Source organism: Macaca fascicularis, chromosome 3 (assembly GCF_037993035.2).
Source record: "Macaca fascicularis isolate 582-1 chromosome 3, T2T-MFA8v1.1".
Lineage (NCBI taxonomy): Eukaryota > Metazoa > Chordata > Mammalia > Primates > Cercopithecidae > Macaca > Macaca fascicularis.
Window position 1 is genome coordinate 8,776,169 of NC_088377.1, and position 18,680 is coordinate 8,794,848.

Below are 18,680 nucleotides of genomic sequence, written 5' to 3' on the forward strand. Positions count from 1 at the left end.
GGCAGTGAAGACTGGTGTAGTGGGTTGGATAATGGCCCCTAAAAGTTCATGTTCATCTGGAATCTCAGAATATAACCTTATTTGGAAATAGGTCTTTGCAGATGCAATTAGTTAAGGATGGAGATGAGAGGGTACTGGATTGCAATTGGCCCTAAATTCATGACTGGTGTCTGTAGAGTAGAGAACACAGAGAAGAAGGCCATGGGAAGATGGGGGCAGAGAATGGAGGGGTGCAGCCACAAGCCAAGGAATGACAGGACTGCTTACAGCACCCAGAAGCTGGAAGGAGCAAAGAACACCTTTTCCTAGAGACTTCAGAGGGAGTATGGCCTGGCCAGCACCTTGATTTGGGACTTTAGGTCTAGAGGACTATAAAAGAATAAATTTCTGTTGTCTTAAGCTACCAGGTTTATGAACATTTAAAGAGAGAGCTTTTCATGGAAGCCAGTGGAGAACATAGGAGCCAGAAGCTCTTTAGACTCGGAGTCTGTTCAGACATCATACTGGCCAGAAAGAAGACTGCAGGAGGATCAGAAGGGTTGAAGGACTTGATTGGAGAAGGACATCCACCAGTAATATGTTCTCCATACTCCCTGAAATGTCCTAGAGGAGTCTCTCAGACATACGTAGGCTCAAGGAAGATTTAGAACTTGAAGGTGTTTTATGATGGTTTTACCTGTTTTCACATTAAGTACCCCACCAGAAAATGAGAAGATACCTACCATGAGCCATACATAGCTTGACCACGATGTCAGGAAGGGATCATGGTTGAAGACTTTTAGCAACTCTTTATTTTGAAATAAGTTGAAGTTATTAAACCCATTGACACTAAATTTTGGCATTTCCTGACCAGAATACAATGATAAAAATTGCAATTTAACAGTGACACAATCCTTACCTAATATATTGTACATATTTAAATTGTGTGAGTCTTCCAAATAATTTCATCTATAACTAGTTTTCTGCTGGAACAGAGTAGAATCCAGCATCATGTACTGCATTTGGCTCTCCCATCCCCTGGGTCTCCTTAATTCCAAAATGATTCTTCAGCCTTTTCCACGTTTTATTGACCTTTATCGTTTTGAAGAATATGGGCCATTATCTTGTAGTATGCCCTTCAACTTGGGGTTCTCAGCTATTTCTTCATAGATTCAGGTTATGCACTATTGGGAGAAAATCATAGAAATAATGTTGTGTTCTTTTCAGTGCATCATATCAGGAGGTACATGATGTCGGCTTGTCCTAATATTTTTATGTTAACTTTTACCATTTTATCATTTGATTAAAAGGGTGTTCACTCTGTATCTCCCTGTTAAATTACTATGTTTCTCTATGCTTAGAAATCCAGAAGGAATTTCCTACCATGTGCAGAAATATGAACTACACACAGCAGATTTGCAACCTCTACAAGAAGATGGTAGAAGACATGAACAATGAATTGGAGAGAACCACTTCCTTTTACCAAAGGATATTTTCTTCTATGAGGAAGAGCTCAAGAAAGCTGGGCAGCAGTTCTGCTGACTGAGATAAAGCTCCATGAGCTAAGACAAGAAAATGATGGCAACAGGTAAATCATGGCTGATGTGGAGTTCAAGTTCCAGCCTTTCCCAAGCATCCCTTTTGCTCCTGCTGCTCCAGGAGCAGCCCACAGAGGCCTGGAAGTACTAGAGGTCCTCTGGGTCATCAGGTTCCCAGCAAGGAGGAGGCAGGTGCTGTGAGGCTCAGGGATCCAGGGGTGCCTGCAGGTTCCACTCAGAGTTTTGATTTGTTTGTTTTTGTCCTTAAAAGTAATTTTCATTTATCTTCTAGTTAAGCTACTGTTATTTAATTGATGTGCAATTTCTCTTTCTAAAGTTTTATAGCATTATAATTTCTAAAATTGTATTTTTAAATATACATTTATTTCAAATAGCTCTTATGAATACATTATTTCCAAATCATTGGACCCTCTAAAATTATATGCATATATATTGTATTTTGATTTAAATAAAAGGTTCACTATTATTTAAACTATCATAAAAACTGGACATGAATAGAAACATGGAAAACAATAAAGGTCATTTCTCTAAGCCATTATCATAAATCTGTACAAGTAATGTAATATTTAGCTGGATAAATTTTGACTGGTTTTTAAATAACAATGCCAAAAAATACTAGACAACAACAACACACCATTGAAACATCATACTATTTTTATTAGATTAGTTCTAAGTTCATAGATAAATTTAGGGGAGTTGAAATTTTACAACAATTTGTTTCTTGTCTTGTTTTCGGAACCTTCGATGTTTTTCAAAAGATACTGTTTGTTCTTTAAATGTTTCTGAATTTTAGCAGCCAAAATAAAAGTCTTCCTTTGATGGCAAACTCACACACACATATTCTCACACAGACACACACATGGGGCTAGCTTGAAGGTGACACCCAGTGGCACGGGAGCATGGCTCTGCATGGAAAGGGATCCCATAACCAGACTCAGCAGAGAAGACCCTGACAGGAAGCAGAGGGTGTGCTGACTGTGAAGAGCTGAGGCAGAGGCTGGTGCAGGGATATGGTGTTTCTGTCTGGAGCCCAGGAAGCAGGAAGGAGCAGCTCCACATCAGTGCACACCGGTGTGCATCCGCGGGGGACCCCTACACAATCTGCATGATCAACCCCAACCTGGGTCCACGTGAGCTGTCTGCTAAAAAGGTATGAATTGCATACACAGTACTTGTATTAACAAAATCAAAAGTATTTAAAGTATATATAAGAAAAGACAACATGGAAGAAGAGAGAGCAGAGTACAGGAGAGAGGGAAAGGAGGGGGAGAGGAGGGGAGGAGAGAAGAGAGAAGGGGAGAGAGGAGTGGAGGAGGAGAGACGAGGGGAGGGCAGAGGGGAGGGGAGAGGAGAGGGGAGGACAGGAGGGTAGGAGGGGAGAGGGGAGAGGAGGGGAGGAGGGAAAAGGAGAGAGGGGAGAGGGGAGGGGAGGAAGGGAGAGAACGGGAGAGAAGGGGAAGGAGGGGAAAGGAGGGAGAGGAGGGGGGAAGGGGAGGGGGGAGAGGAGGGGAGAAGGGGAGAGGAAGATAGGAGTGGGGGGGAGGGGAGGAGGGGAGAAAAGAAGAGGAGGGGAGAAAAAAAGAGGAGGGGAGAGGAGAGGAGGAGGGAACGGGAGGAGGGAAGGGGGAGAGGAGGGGAGAAGAGACAGGAAGGGAGGGGTGGAGGGGATAAGGAGGGGAGGAGGGGAAAGAAGAGGAGAAGGGGAGAGGAGGGGAGGAGAAGAGAGAAAGGGAAGAGGGGAGGAGGGGAGAAGAGAGGGGAAAGGAGAAGGGAGGGGAGGAGGTGAGAGAGGAAGAGAAGTGGAGGGAGGGAGAGGCAGGGAGGAGGGGAGCAGAGAGAGGACAGAGGATGGGGGAGGAGGGGAGGAGGGAAGGGCAGGAGGGAAAGGGAGAGGAGAAGGGAGGGGAGGAGGGGAGAGGAGAGGGGGGGAGAGGAGAGGGGAGGAGAGGAGAGGGGAGGGGAGGAGGGGAGAGGAGAGGGGAAAGGAGCGGGGGAGAGGAGAGAGGAAGGGAGGTGAGAAGGGAAGGGAGGAGATGAGAAGGGAGAGAAGGGAAGAAGAGAGGAGAGAGGAGGAAAGAGGAGAGAAGTGGAGAGGAGAAGCCAGGAGAAGGGAGTAGAGGGGAGAGGAAGGGAGAGGAGAAGAGAGAAGAGAGGAGAAGGGAGAGGGGAGAAGCTGAGGGGAGCAGGGAGCAGCTCCTCTCTGCTTCTTCAAATTCTGCCTTCTAAGGAGGGAGGGAGTACCTGTCCTTTGAGATTTTTGGGAAACCCTCTCTGTGTGCTTTTGCATCTTCCTATTTCACTCAGTGAAACACTCTGGATCTTCTTGGGGTCCCTGGTTGTAACTCTGTTTTACTCATTTTCGTGCCAGGTTGGTATTCTAGGCATTATTGTTGTTTCTTCAGCCCATTTGGATCCTTTTAAAAGACCAACCAGTTGCCCTTGCAGAGTTAGGGTCCTGCTGCCCTGCAGGGGATCTGACTTCTCCTGGGAGGGCCACTTCCACTGCCCCTCTATGTCCTGCGAGGGTCTGGAGCCCTGACACCCTTAGGACCCCAGACTGGCCCCAGCTGACAGTTCTCTTGCTTCTCTCTCAGATTGAGTTTCTGAGATTAATTGCTCCTGGCAGAGTCCAGGGCTGCACGAGGAGGCTCTGAGCCTGACTCTGCCGAGGAAGAGGTTGAGTGGAATGCAAGTTGAGAAGGACCTGCCCCTCTGCAGATGCCGACTTCTGAAGATGACTCAGTGGATTGGAGACTATCCCCAGGGCCACCTTGGGAGGCACGTACTGAAGACAGCAGGACCACACAAGGGAAAGAGCCAGGGTCAACCTGACACCCCCAAAGCAGAGTCATGCTCACCCAGGACGCTTGGATGGAACAGGAATAGACCTGCTTTACAGAATATCTGTGAAATTGTAGACCCCATCAGTTCCACTTATTTCTTCCGGGTTCTTACACTGAAAATTCAGGTTTCTCAGCTTGTACCTTTAGGGAGACCTTTCAGTCCTCTCCCCATCTGCTGACATTGACTAAACACAAAGGAGAGAGGGGGCCTCAGAGGAGGGTCCCTGGGACCTTGGTGGGCAGGACCCAGCTTCCCTGTGCAGAAGGAAACTTGAAATCAGGAGACTGAGCCTCACCCAGGGACAGGCCCCACTACTGTGCCCTGACAGGCCCTTGTGGACAGAAAGGTAAAGGGCATGGGCCCACTTGGACCCTGCGGTTTGCTGTGAGTCCAGCTGGGTCTGGTGTGGCCGAGCTCCAGGGTGCCATCAGCCATTTCTGGGTCCCTCATGACCTGGGTGGAGACTATCACCTCTAACTGCACAGTTAGCAGAGCAAAGTCAGGGACACTGTTTCTAGAACCTGGCTGGCTCCCCTCCCCCAGCACAACTGACTGTCTCTCCTGGTTGCCAGGCACTTGTGAGCATTAGAGACAGAACACTCCTCAGGGTTCCAAGTGGTCAGTTGTGGCCCACAGGCCACTGGCAAGCAGAGGCAGAGCCACAGAGGGGCTGCTACTCCCCAGAATGTCTCTCCAGTCACTCTGGAGCTGCTGGGGCTCTAGTGCTAGTGAGGGCTGAGATCATGAGATAAAATTGAAACAAACACACAAAAAATACAAAAGATAAATGAAACAAACAGCTGTTTTTTTTAAAAGATAAATAAAATTGATAGACCATTAGCAAGATCAACCAAGAAGAGAGAAAACCCAATGAAATGGGAGATATTACAACTGACACCACAGAAATACAAAAGATCATTCAAGGCTACTATGAACACCTTTATGCACACAAACTAGAAAACTTAGAGGAGATGGATAAATTCCTGGAAAGATACAATCTTCCTAGCTTAAATCAGGAATAATTAGATAACTTAAAGAGAACAATAACAAGCAGTGAAATTGAAATGGTAATTTAAAAATTACCAAAAAAAAAAAAAAAAAAATTCCAGGACCAGATGGATTCACAGCAGAATTCTACCAGACATTCAAAGAATTGGTACCAATCTTATTGACACTATTCCACAAGATAGAGAAAGAGGGAACCCTCCCTAAATTATTCTGTGAAGCCAGTATCACCCTATTACCAAAACCAGGAAAGGACATAACCAAAAAAGAAAACTACAGACCAATATTCCTGATGAACACAGATGCTAAAAATCCTTAGCAAAATACTAGTGAGCCAAATCTAACAACATATCAAAAAAAAAAAATCCACCATGATCAAGTGGGTTTTATATCAGGCATGTAGGGATGGTTTAACATATGCAAGTCAATAAATGTGAACATCACATAAACAGAATCAAAAACAAAAATCACATGATTATCTTAATAGATGCATAAAAAACATTAGACAAAATCCAACATCTTTTAATGATTAACACTCTCAGAAAAATTGGCATACAAGGCACATACCTCAATGTAATAAAAGCCATCTATGACAAACCCACAACTAACATAATACTGAGTGGGGAAAAGTTGAAAGCATTCCCTCTGAGAACTGGAACAAGACAAGGATGCTCACTCTCACTCCTCTTCAACATAGTACTGGAAATCCTAGATAGAGCAATTAGACAAGAGAAAGAAATAAAGTGCATCCAAATGGGTAAAGAGGAAGTCAAACTGTTGCCGTTTGCTTATGGTATGATTGTTTACCTAGAAAACTCTAAAGACTCCTCCAGAAAGCTCCTAGAACTGATAAAAGAATTCAGCAAAGTTTCCAGATACAAAATTAGTGTACAGAAATCAGTAGCTCTTCTATACACCAACAGTAACCAAGGTGAGAATCAAATCAAGAACTCAACCCCTTTTACAATAGCTGCAAAAAAAAAAAAAAAAAAAAAAAAAAAAAAAAAATACTTAGGAAAATACCTAACCAAGGAGGTGAAAGACCACTACAAGGAAAAGTATAAAATACTGCTGGAAAAAATCATATATGACACAAACAAATGGAAACACATCTCATGCTCATGAATGAGTAGAATATTGGAAAAAAGACCATACTGTCAAAAGCAATCTATAAATTTAACACAATTCCCATCAAAATACCACCATCATCCTTCACAGAATTAGAAAAAACAATCCTAAAATTCATATGGAACCAAAAAAGAGCCCGCATAGCCAAAGCAAGAATAAGTAAAAAGAACAAATCCGGAGGCATCACAATTACCTGATTTCAAAATATAGTATAAGGTCATAGTCACCAAAAAAGCATGATACTGGTATAAAAATAGGCACATAGACCAATGGAACAGAATAGAGAAACCAGAAATAAACCCAAATACTTATAGCCAACTAATCTTCAACAAAGGAAACAAAAACATAAAGTGGGGAAAAGACACCCTATTCAACAAATGGTGCTGGGATAATTGGCTAGCTGCATGTAGAATAATGAAACTGGATCCTCATCTCTCACCTTATACAAAAATCAGCTCAAGATGGATCAAGGACTTATATCTAAGACCTGAAACCATAAAAATTATAGAAGATAATATTGGAAAACCCTGTCTAGACATTGGCTTAGGCAAGGATTTCATGATCGAGAACCCAAAAGCAAATGCAATAAAAACAAAGATAAACAGCTGGGACTTAATTAAACTAAAGAGCTTTTGTACACAAAAGGACAGACAGTAAACAGACAACCCACAGAGTGGGAGAAAATCTTCACCATCTATACATATGACAAAGGACTAACATCTAAAATGCACCATGAACTCAAACAAATTATCAAGAAAAAACCACAATCTCATCCAAAAGTGGGCTAAGGACATGAATAGACAGTTCTCAAAAGAAGATGTACAAATGGCCAACAAACGTATGGAAAAATTCTCAATATTAAAATGATCAGGGAAATGCAAATCAAAATCACAATGTTATGCCACTTTACTCCTGCAAGAATGACCATAATCAAAACATCAAAATATAATAGATGTTGATGTGGATGTGGTGAATAGGGAACCATTCTACACTGCTGGTGGGAATGTAAACTAGTACAACCACTGTGGAAAACAGTGTGGTGATTTCTTAAATAACTAAAAGTAGAACTATCATTCGATCCAGCAATCCCACTACTGGGTATCTACCTGCAGGAAAATAAGTTATTATATGAAAAAGATACTTGCAGACACATTTATAGCAGCACAACTCGCAATTGCAAAAATATGGAACCAACCCAAATGCTCATAAATCAACAAGAGGATAAAGAAACTGTGATATATGTATATGTGTGTCCGTGTGTGTGTGTGTGTGTATGAAGCAATACTACTCATCCATAGAAAGGAATTAATTAATGGTATTCACAATGACCTGAATGAGACTGGAGACTATTATTCTAAGTGAAGTAACTCAGCAATGGAAAACCAAACATCGTATGTTTTCACTCATAAGTGGGAGCTAAGCTGTGAGGATGCGAAGGCATAAGAATGACACAATGAACTTTGGGGAGTTGTGGGGAAAAGGGTGGGAAGGGGTGAGGGATAAAAGACCACAAATTGGGTGCAGTGTATAATGCTCGGGTGACAGGCACACCAAAGTCTCACAAATCACCACTAGAGAACATACTCATGTAACCAAATACCACCTGTTCCCCAATAACCTATGGAAATTAAAAAAAACCCGATGCAAATAACCTATGGAAATAAAAATATATAAATAAATAGATATAAATAAAATATATATAGATTTATAAATATAGAAATAAAAAATATATAAATTTTAAATACATATATAAAAATAAAAATTAAATTCAATTTAAATTAAAAATTAAAAAAATAAAAATAAACCTTTGTTATTATGTTTAAGATAGTGTTTGTTGTTTAAATTTAGGTAAATTTTATTCAAATGAGTTTTCCGCTGATGGCAAACACATACAGAAATCACAATGCAGATACAAGCAACTTTCAGTTGTTATTTCAGCACCTGAGGAAAATGTAAAATTAAGAGGCACAGATTGTTTTAACATTGTTTAAATAAATAAAAGAGAAAAAAGAAAAATATGTACACACACATTTTGTACTTACACAAAAGATTCCTAAATTATGTACACACAAAAGAAGAGTTGCTTATGTGTGGGATAAGATTCCACTAAGAAACAGTTCATCCCAAATTGTGCAGAGGAAGAGGCTTTAATGACAGAAGTTTCCTGAGCTGTGGGCAGGGATAAGGGTCCAGACAAGGGAAGGGGAGGCTCCCAGATGACAGCAATAGCGGGAGGTTGTTCCCACCCCAGGTTTCAGGGAAGGGGAGATGAAATGGTATCATTTGGGCCCAGTGAGGCTCTGTTAAGGGAAAAGGGAAAACTGTCCCCACTTTCTGCTCTCGTCCTCCCATTGGCTGCTGGTGTATGGGCAGTCTTCTGCAAGGGGGCCTGGGCAGTGCAGGCCAGAGTCAGTCTCCTAGGCACAGAGCAGGTGAAGAACGAATCTGGAGAATGACCAGCACTCGGGTTTATTTACTGAAAGTGCGTGTTTCATTGCATTCATTCACATTCATTTGTATACCTCATAGTGTTGTGAAGATTCACTGAGTAAAACATGTAAAAGTAGAGAATAGTGTCTGGCATTTAAGAAGTGCTTAAAAATGCCATCTCTTACAGCTGTTTGTGTGTGTGCATAATAAAATGTCCCTGATAATTTGAACATCCTGAAATGAACAATTCAAAGCCCTAATGGGCATCTGCTTATCCAATAGAGTCCGAAGCCTCACACCAAAGAGGGAAATAAGGAACCGCTCAGGGAACAGAAGGAATGTGCACTGACAGCTGGTGCCCACTCCTAAAACTGTGCTGCACTGAAGGCTCCAGGTTATTTCCCAAATCAGGGCTTCGGGGTCTTGCTGCCTACCATTCTCCTATTGGTACCCATCAAACATAGGATGACTGAGGCTGTGGGAAGCCTGTTGTCAGGGGACATGTGACCTGGGAGGGAGGAAAGAGCACAGAGAGGAGCCTACGCATGAAAGACAGGACACAGATGGAAGGTGGCCTTTCCCTGTTGACTCTTTGCTGGGTTACGTCCCAACACAACAAAGGACAAAGCGAAAGACTATGAAGAGCTTAATTGTGTCTCCTCCAATATTCATATTGAAAAGGGGCTGAATCCAAGTTGAGAGCCAAATCAGGAATGCAATCCCTTTCATAATTGCCACAAAAATAATAAAATATATAGGAATACAGCTAACTAGGGAGGTGAAGGATCTCTATGAGAATTACAAAACAGTACTCAAAAAATCAAAGATAACACAAACAAATGGAAAAACATTCCATGCTCATGGATAGGAAGACTCAATATCATTAAAATGGCCATACTGCCCAAAGCAATTTACAGATTCAAGGCTATTCCTATCAAACTACAAATGACATTCTTCACAGAATTATTAAAAAAAAAACTATTTTAAAATTCATATAAACCCCAAAAAAGAGCCCAAATAGCTAAGGCAACCCTGAGAATAAAGAATAAAGCTGGAGATATCTCATTACCCAACTTCAAACTATACTACTGGGCTATAGTAATCAAAACAGCATGGTGGTGGTACAGAAACAGACACATCGACCAATGAAACAGAATAGAGAGCCCAGAAATAAAGCCACATACCTAAAACCACCTGATCTTTGACAAATCTGCCAAGAATAAACAATGGGGGAAGGACTCTCCTTCAACAAATGGTGCTGGAATAACTGGCTAGCCATATGCAGAAGATTGAACCTGGACCCCTTCTTCATACCATATACAAAAATTAACTCAAGATGGATTAAATACTTAAACGTAAAACCTAGAACTACTAAAAACTCTGGAAGATAACCTAAGAAATACCACTCTAGACATAGGACCAGACAAAGATTTCAACAAAAAAACCAAAAGCAATTACATCAAAACCAAAAATTGATGAATGGGTTCTAATTAAACTAAAGAGCTTCTTAGCAAAATAACCTATCAACAGAATAAAAAAGATGACCCATAGAATGGGAGAAAATATTTGCAAACTGTGCATCTGTATTAGTCTGTTCTCGCATTGCTATAAAGAAATACCTGAGACTTGATAATTTACAGAGAAAAGAGGTTTAATTAGCTCATGGTTATGCAGGCTGTCCAAGAAGCATGAAGCTGACATCTGCTTGGCTTTTGGGGAGTCCTCAGGAAACTTACAATCATGGTGGAAGCTGAAGGAGGAGCAGGTATATCATATGGCAAAAGCAGGATCAAGAGTAGGAGGTGCCACATACCTTTAAATGACCAGTCTCAAGAGAACTCACTCACTACTGTGAGGACAGTACCAACGGGATGATACTAAACTATTCATGAGAAATCCATTCCGATGATCTGATTACCTCCCACCACGTCCCACTTCCAACACTGGGGATTAGATTTCAATATGAAATTTGGGCAGGGACACACATCCAAACTATATCGGCATCCAACAAAGGTCTAATATCCAGAAGCTTTAAGAAACTTAAACAAATTTACGAGAAAAAAAATCATTAAAAAGTGGGCAAAGGACATGAACAGATATTTTCAAAAGAAGACACATATGTGGCCAAAAAGCATATGACAAAAAGTTCAATATCACTAATCATTAGAGAATTCAAATCAAAATTAGATGCCATCTCACACCAGTCAGAATGGCTATTATGAAAATGTCAAAAAATAGCAGATTCTAGCAAGGTTGCCAAAAAAAAGGAACCACTTATACACTGCTGGTGGGAGTGTAAATTAGTTCAGCCACTGTGGAAAGCAGTGTAGCGATTCCTGAAAGAACTTAAAACAGAATTACCATTAGACCCACCAATCTCATTACTGGGTATATACCCAAAGGAATATAAATTGCTCTACCATAAAGACACATGCACGTGTATGTTCATTGCAGCACTATTTGCAAGAGCAGAGACATGGAATCAACCTAAATGCATATCAGTGATAGACTGGATACAGAAAATGTGGTACACATACACCATGGAATACTATGCAGCCATAACTAAGAAGGAGATCATGTCCTTTGCAGCAACATGGATGAAGCTGGAGGCCATAATTCTAAGTGAACTAATGCAGAAATAGAAAACCAAATGCTGCCTAGTCTTACTTATAAGGGGGAACTAAACAAGGAGAACATATGAATACTAGGAGAGGAGCAACACACACTAGGACCGACTTGAGGGTGGAGGGTGGGAGGAGGGAGAGGATCAGGAAAGATAACCTATTGGGTACTACGCTTATTACCTGGGTGACAACATTATGTGTACACCAAACCCCTGTGACACATAGTTCACCTATATAACATACCTGCACATGTACCCCTGAACCTAAAATGAGGGTTAAAAAAAAAAAAAGGCTGGGTGTGGTGCCTTACACATGTAATCCCAGCACTTTGGGAGGCCGAGCCGGGCAGATCTCCTGAGGTCAGGAGTTTGAGACCAGCCTGGCCAACATGATGAAACCCTGTCTCTACTAAAAATCCAAAAAAAAAAAAAAAAAAAAATTAGCCAGATATGGTGACACATATCTGTAGTCCCATCTACTCAGGAGGCTGAGGCTGGAGAATCATTTGAACCTTGGAGGCGGAGGTTGCAGTGAGCAGAGATTGTACCACTGCACTCCAGCCTGGGTGACATAGCAAGACTCCATCTCAAATAAATAAATAAATAAATAATAAAATTTAAAACAAGAAAAGGGGTTAAGTCCTAAGCCCCAGTACCTTAGAATGTTACTATGTTTGCAGACAAAGCCTTGAAAGAAGAAATTAAGGTAATTGAGTTTACATGGGTAGGCCCTAATCCAGCATGACTGCTGTCCTTATAGGAAGAGTAGATTAGGACACAGACACACACAGAGGGATGACCATGTGAGAACACATCAAGAAGACAATCATTCACAAGCCAAGGAGAGAGGCCTCAGGAGAAACCAACCCTGCCAATACCTTTATCTCGGACTTCTAGCCTCCACTGCGAGAAAATAAATTTCTGTTGGTTATGCCACCCTGCCTGTAGTATTTGTTACAGCAGCCTGAGAAAACTGATACAGACTCCTCTGTATAATATTTTAAATGTACAAGATACAATTCAGAGAATGATAAAGGAATCTATTTTATTAAAATCCATATTAAATTGTAATTATGGAAGCATAATCTATATGCTTCTTTATTAGCTCCTTAGTAAAGTAGCCACAGGAAACTAACAGGGCCATGCAAACACACTTCAAAATACAAGCATTGCAGAACTTCAAAGTTGGAATCCAGTTAGCCTGATAAAAAGAAAAATGATGTCTAATTTCCACTCTCTATACTTTTAAGGAGATATGGCTAGTAAGAAAAACAACACAAAATAATTAAACCTCTCCTATTAGATATTTATCTTACAAGTAACCTTCTAGGGAAAACCCTGGTATGAACAAATCCAAGCATTATGAACCTGATCAATGACATCGAATCATTGTTGAGTTCATTTTTGGAATCTAGGTAGAACACTGCAAGGTGCTAGATGTAAACAGGTCCAGTTGTTTGGTTTGCTCTAAATCAGCAGCAGGGAGGCACTGCTCTGACACAAGACAGGTAGGAGAAAAGGTGGGGAAAGCATGCAGGTTTCTTTGTTAGGAATGTGTTCAAAGGAGGGTTGGAGGTTCTCCCACTGATACCACCTCTGTGAGGCTCTTCTCCTCTTTTTGTAGTGACAGCAGAGATGGCTATAAGTCAAACTACCCCAAAAAAGCATTTGTACACCAGCCCATCCACCACGTTCATTAAGCACTTAGGGTGAGCAGAGTTACAGGTGTGCAGTGATGGAGGCTGGAGGTACAGGGACATTTTTGATGTGACTCCAGCCCTCCATGATGGTGTTATACAATTGGACCCAGTATCCCTTGTGTGGACCAATCAGAAAGCAACTGACTATCTGAGAGCAGCAGAGGACCCAAATCTCCTTGGAGGAATAATTCCCTTCGTCAAGGGTACCCACAGGGGAGCTGCAATCCCACATCCCTGGCACCCTGTGGCTCACGGACATGGGGCCACTTGTCTGTTGCAGGGGTGACAGGTGATCTGTCACTGCTCTGTAAGGCCAGGCGTGGGCTCACCAAGAGATGACCTCGCCCCTTATGTTGCCCACCTCCTGGACAATCCGTGACACAGGCCAGCCTTTGGAGGGCGCTTCCTCCTGTCCGTCCCTTGCTGGGGGAGCAGGAAGGCTCCTGATTGCCACCCAGACACAGAAGTCGAGCACAGGGAGTGACATCAGCCTGGGGCATTGATCCCCTTGGTAGATGCCTCGACAAACCTGTACCCATCAGAGACAGGGCCAGGGCCAGGGCACTAGGGGAAACAGCAGTCTCCTCAGCTTCGAATCAGTTATTGATGAGGACTTCATCACAAATGCAGAATTACATTCTGAAATGTTCATTCTTTTCAACACAAAGCTTTAAAGTATTACAATTTGAGTTCCAGTTAAGACATGACTCTGTAGTACCACTGTGGCAAAAGGTTCAAGTCCAAAAGGACCCACGGGTTTTTTCTTCTTTAATATTTTATCTTTTATATTGAGATGTAACACTGTACCTTCTATGGTTAGGTGCTCCAGTCTTCAGTGTACCATCCAATAGCCTCTTACATATGTCTACAGCCTTGCAACCACCTCCCAGAACAACATCTATGACATTCCCAGGCCCCAGCAGGCTTCCCAACCTTCATTCTCTTTCAATACGAATCCCCAGTCCTAAAGGTAACTGCTATTCCGACTTCTAGTACCATGTGTTACTGAGCTTCAAATAGATGGAATCATACAACATGGACTCCTTGAGATCTGCTTTCTTCTGATTAACATTATGTCTGTGAAACATCCTTGCATGGGGCAATAGCTTATTTTTTCATTGCTATATACTATTCCAATTTATTTAGTTCATCCTACTTTTGACAGACATTTATCGTTTTATGTTTGGGGTTATAAATAAAGGTGCTAGGACCTTTCTCATACGTGTCTCTTGGTGGCCACAGCCCTCATATCTCTTGAGAATATGACCAGGAATTGCTGGGCCATGGAGACATAAATGTTTAGCTGTAGTAGATACTACCAAACTGTTTTCCAAAACTGAACCAATTTCCACTTCAACCATCAGTGTATGAGAGCTCCCACTGTTCTCTACCATTGCCAACACTTGTTGTTGTCAGTGTTTTTAATTTTTGCCATTCTAATGGGTGCATAATGGTATCTTACTGTGGGTTTAATTTGCATTTTTCCATTGGCAATTAATGCTGGAGTGTTTTTTCATACGCTTATCAGTCACTTGGATAGCTTCTATTGCAGGGACAAGCAAATCGTTTTCTAAGGGGCCTGATAGTAAATATATTTGGCTTTGCGGGTCTTATGGCCTCTGTCCTAACTACTCAGTTTTGCTGTTGTTGAGCAAAAGCAGCCGTGGACAATGTGTGAATGAATGGGCTAGGCTGTGTTCCACCAAAATTTATTTATAAGAAACAGGCTGGGGCAGGGGGTGGATTTGGCTGCTGGAGACTTGATCGGTGGCCCATGCTATATTGTAATATGCCTGATCAAGATCAAGACTTCTGAACATTTTAAAATTAGGTTGTCTTTTTAAATTGATTTTTACAAGTTATCTGTAAGTTTTGAATCCATTTTGTATTCTTAATCATTTATAATTTTCTGAAAATTGAAGGAAACCATGGTTGTTATATTGTACCATTCCTATAGCTTTTGCTTTCGTTGTTTCTACCATAGGCCCCTAAGAGATGAGATCACTGTTGTCACAGGAGCTTCCTTCTGATAGGTGGACCCAAGAGAGCTGTCTTCTGCCGTTTTCTCCCCTGGGTGACCATGTGGCAGCCCAGCTCAGAAAACTGGGCCTCTGCCTGTATCTCTTGAGGAATCTTGCTGCCTAGGACAGGTTGGGTAAAAATGGTCCTGACTTGTTGGAATGGACACAGCTTCCAGAAAGAATATAATCTTAGCGTTCACAACGTATATGTCATTGGGAATTTTTTGAATTGAGTGAAATCTTCCAGTCCAAAGATGGTCAAAATTGTAGGAGCTGGTAAGAACTCCTTTTCCATTATTAAACAAACGCTTTTTGGGTTGCACATCAGCTAATAGTGTGATTGAGGAGAAACTGTCTCCTCAATTAGCTGGCTCAGTAGCAAAATGATTACTGCCTTTACATTGCAAAACCTTTCTTCCTACGTAAGCACCCCAGGGGAGCAAAAGCCATGTGCTACGGCATACCAGGAGCTGTGGTGATTGCTTTGCTTGCTCACTTAAGCAAACATCGTCTCATTTTGCAGCAAGGAAATTGAGGCTCAGAGTAGTTAAATAAGATGATCAAGATCAGAGATGAAATAATTGGACAAACCAAAAGTGCTTTAGTCCCAAATCCACAATGTTCCCCATGAGGCCATACTGAGGTTTCTCCTTCATAGGAAGATGGGGGCTGGAAGGGCTGTTGTTGGAAAAATGGTTAAGGCCCCTCACTTGATGGATGAACCTCCAGGCCTAGAGGGAGTTTAAGGACTCATTACTCAGGGTTCCCTCAGCAAGCTAGCAGGAAAGCTTGGATGAGAACCTCGATTTCTACATCCAAAGTCTTCATTACTCCTTTTCTTTATTTAAATAATTTTGACTTTACTATATCAGCCATCATGTAAGCTAAATAAAAACAACATTTTTCAGTCTTTTTTTTTTTTACCAGTATACCTAGTGTCTATCTATAATAGCAATGAACAATTGAGATGTTTCATTTGTTGAATAAATGAAACGTAAGAAAATAAGTAACAAGTAGTTCAATTATGTCCTGCAAAGAAGTTTTGATGCTCTTCCTGCCTATCTCTCCCTCTCAAGTTTCTACTTAAGACAGAGAGGGTAGTTCCTTTTGTAGTTCATAAGCGTGATGCTTGAGTGTTCATGTGCATGTGTGAGATGTGCCTCCCTCAAACTTGTTACAATGTGGGCACATTATCCATCCAACGTGGAAAAAAAAGACAGAGAGGGTCCTTGGATACCCAACACCAGCCAGGACCCAAGTCCAAAAGGAAGTTCACATTATTAGACCTTTTTACCTTGTTCATTAAAAAGAATTGGTAACTATACAATAATTTGTTTCCTTTACAGATACTCTAATTAAAAAGAGACATACTAAAATATGGAAAATTCTGCTTGTTTCATCCTACTTGGCTTTAGAATGTCAATTATCCCTACTTTCAATTTCATCCATTTCCAAATATACAGCTTCTTAGAAATGTAGGGAAGCTGTTCTCTGCCTGTAAACATGAGATTTGTCAATCCTTCTATTGTTTATTATTGTATAATTGCAACATCACTTCTGAAGAAAGGACTTTCAGGACCGATAAATTTGGTCATGTCATTTTTTTTCTAGCAGCATTCTGCTTCCTTATGCATTTTCTTATTTCATACCAAGCTTGGTTTATGGGGAGTTTGGGTTAACAGAGCTCTTAAGGGTAATTAGTGTCCAATTAGTGTCCACTTAGGCCAAAGTTTCATGTCTGTGTGAGTTTTTTAACCTCTGGGAAGAATTAAGTAAGTCAGGACTCTGTTTACAAAGCAATTCTGTCTGCCCTGAGCAGTTTATGAGTAATATTCCTAGTTGCTAGATGACCAGACAAAGCAACTCAAAATTTTTTGTTGACCCTTGTAGCTAGTGAAAAGATCAAGACTGACTGCCCAGTAATCTAGATCCTTTCTTTCTGTGCTTGTTCTGTGGGAGTTTCCATAGCCTACAAGTGTCACCAAGAAGCTTCATCCAGACCCAAAAGGAAGGTTACAACACTGCTTTTTGGATGAAACGGTCATGACATTGTCCTTTCCATCATCAGCCCTACTTCAAATGACTAACCCGGAATGAAAGCCTCTCTACTAACATGCATCCATACCTGATTTGTTTCTCCCAGTTTTGTATTATAAAAATTTTCAAAAATACAGAAAAGGTAAAATATAAAAGAATAACATAATAAACATTTTTATATTCACTACTTAGTTTCAACAACTGTTGACATTTCGCTGAGCTATTTGAAAACGAGTTGCACTTTATCTAGTATTTCTGCATGGGTCTCTTGAGAATAAACACATTCCAATACAAGCAAGGTAACATTATGACAGAGGATTTATCCATTTCATTTAGGTTGTTGAAGTTATTGGAACAAAGCAGCTCATAGTATTTCCTATGATCCTTTTAAAGTCTATAGGATCTGTAGTGATGCTCCTCTTTTATTCCTAATGTGGTCATTTGTGTCTTCTTTCTTTTTTTCTGGATAAGTCTAGTGAGAGTTTTATCAATTTTATTGATTTTTTTTTTTTTAAAAAAAACCAGCTGCAGGATTCATTCATGTTACTATCATTATCATTATCATCATCATCATTATTATATTTTAGTTTTTATTTCATTTATTTTTACTTTTATGTTTATTGTGTCTTCTTTCTATTGAGGGTTTAATTTTCTTTCTTTTACTTGTGTTTTCTACATCTTAAGATGAAAATTTAGATTTTTAAAATCTGTATCCCACACATTTTGATATGTTGTGTTGTAATTTTTAATTAATTCAAACAATGAATTTCATACTTCAATGAGAATATCATGAATAAACTTGCATTAAATGAGCAATTCTTTTTGTGAAATTCAAGTAAATCTCTAATAGCCTTTTTGAGATATAACTAACACACCATGAAATTCATCTTTTTAAAGTGTATGAGTCAGTGATTTTGAGTATATTCACAAAGTTGTACAATTACCAACGTTATCTAATTTTATAACATTTTCATCACCCCAAAAAGAAACACCATACCTATTAGTAGCCACTTCCCATTGCCCCCTCCACCACAATCCCCTGTCAAGCACAAATCTGATTTCTATCTCTATAGATTTACCTATTCTGGACACTTAATATAAATTGAATCATGTAATATGTGGTCTTTTGTGACTGGCTCTTTTCACTTAGCATCATGTTTCCAAGATTCACTCATGCTCAACATGAATCAGTACTTCATTTATTTTTATTGCTAAATAATATTTCAGTTAATAAATATACCACATTTTATTTATCCATTTATTAGTTGATGGATATTTGGGCTGTTTCCACTTATTTGCTATTATGAATAATGCTACTATGAACAATAATGTGTGAATTTTTGTGTGGATGCAT

At 40.6% G+C, this 18,680-nt stretch overlaps 2 long non-coding RNA genes and 1 other non-coding gene across 3 annotated transcripts in view; 1 reads left to right on the forward strand and 2 right to left on the reverse strand.

Annotated features, from left to right (window-relative positions):
• Window positions 1-1,025: 1,025 nt before the first annotated feature.
• LOC107129067 (uncharacterized) overlaps window positions 1,026-18,680 on the reverse strand; it is an 80,261-nt gene continuing 62,606 nt past the window's right edge. The window contains exon 4 of the long non-coding RNA XR_010585212.1: window positions 1,026-1,163. This is a non-coding gene — a long non-coding RNA (uncharacterized lncRNA). The remainder of the gene's footprint in view (window positions 1,164-18,680) is intronic.
• On the reverse strand, window positions 2,175-4,952 carry LOC107129068 (uncharacterized). The gene is made up of 3 exons (XR_001489099.3): window positions 4,748-4,952; window positions 4,494-4,636; window positions 2,175-2,680 (listed from the first exon to the last, which is right to left on the reverse strand). It is a non-coding gene; the product is annotated as an uncharacterized lncRNA (long non-coding RNA).
• LOC123572669 (small nucleolar RNA U13) lies at window positions 16,391-16,493 on the forward strand. The gene has a single exon (XR_006697219.2). It is a non-coding gene; the product is annotated as a small nucleolar RNA U13 (small nucleolar RNA).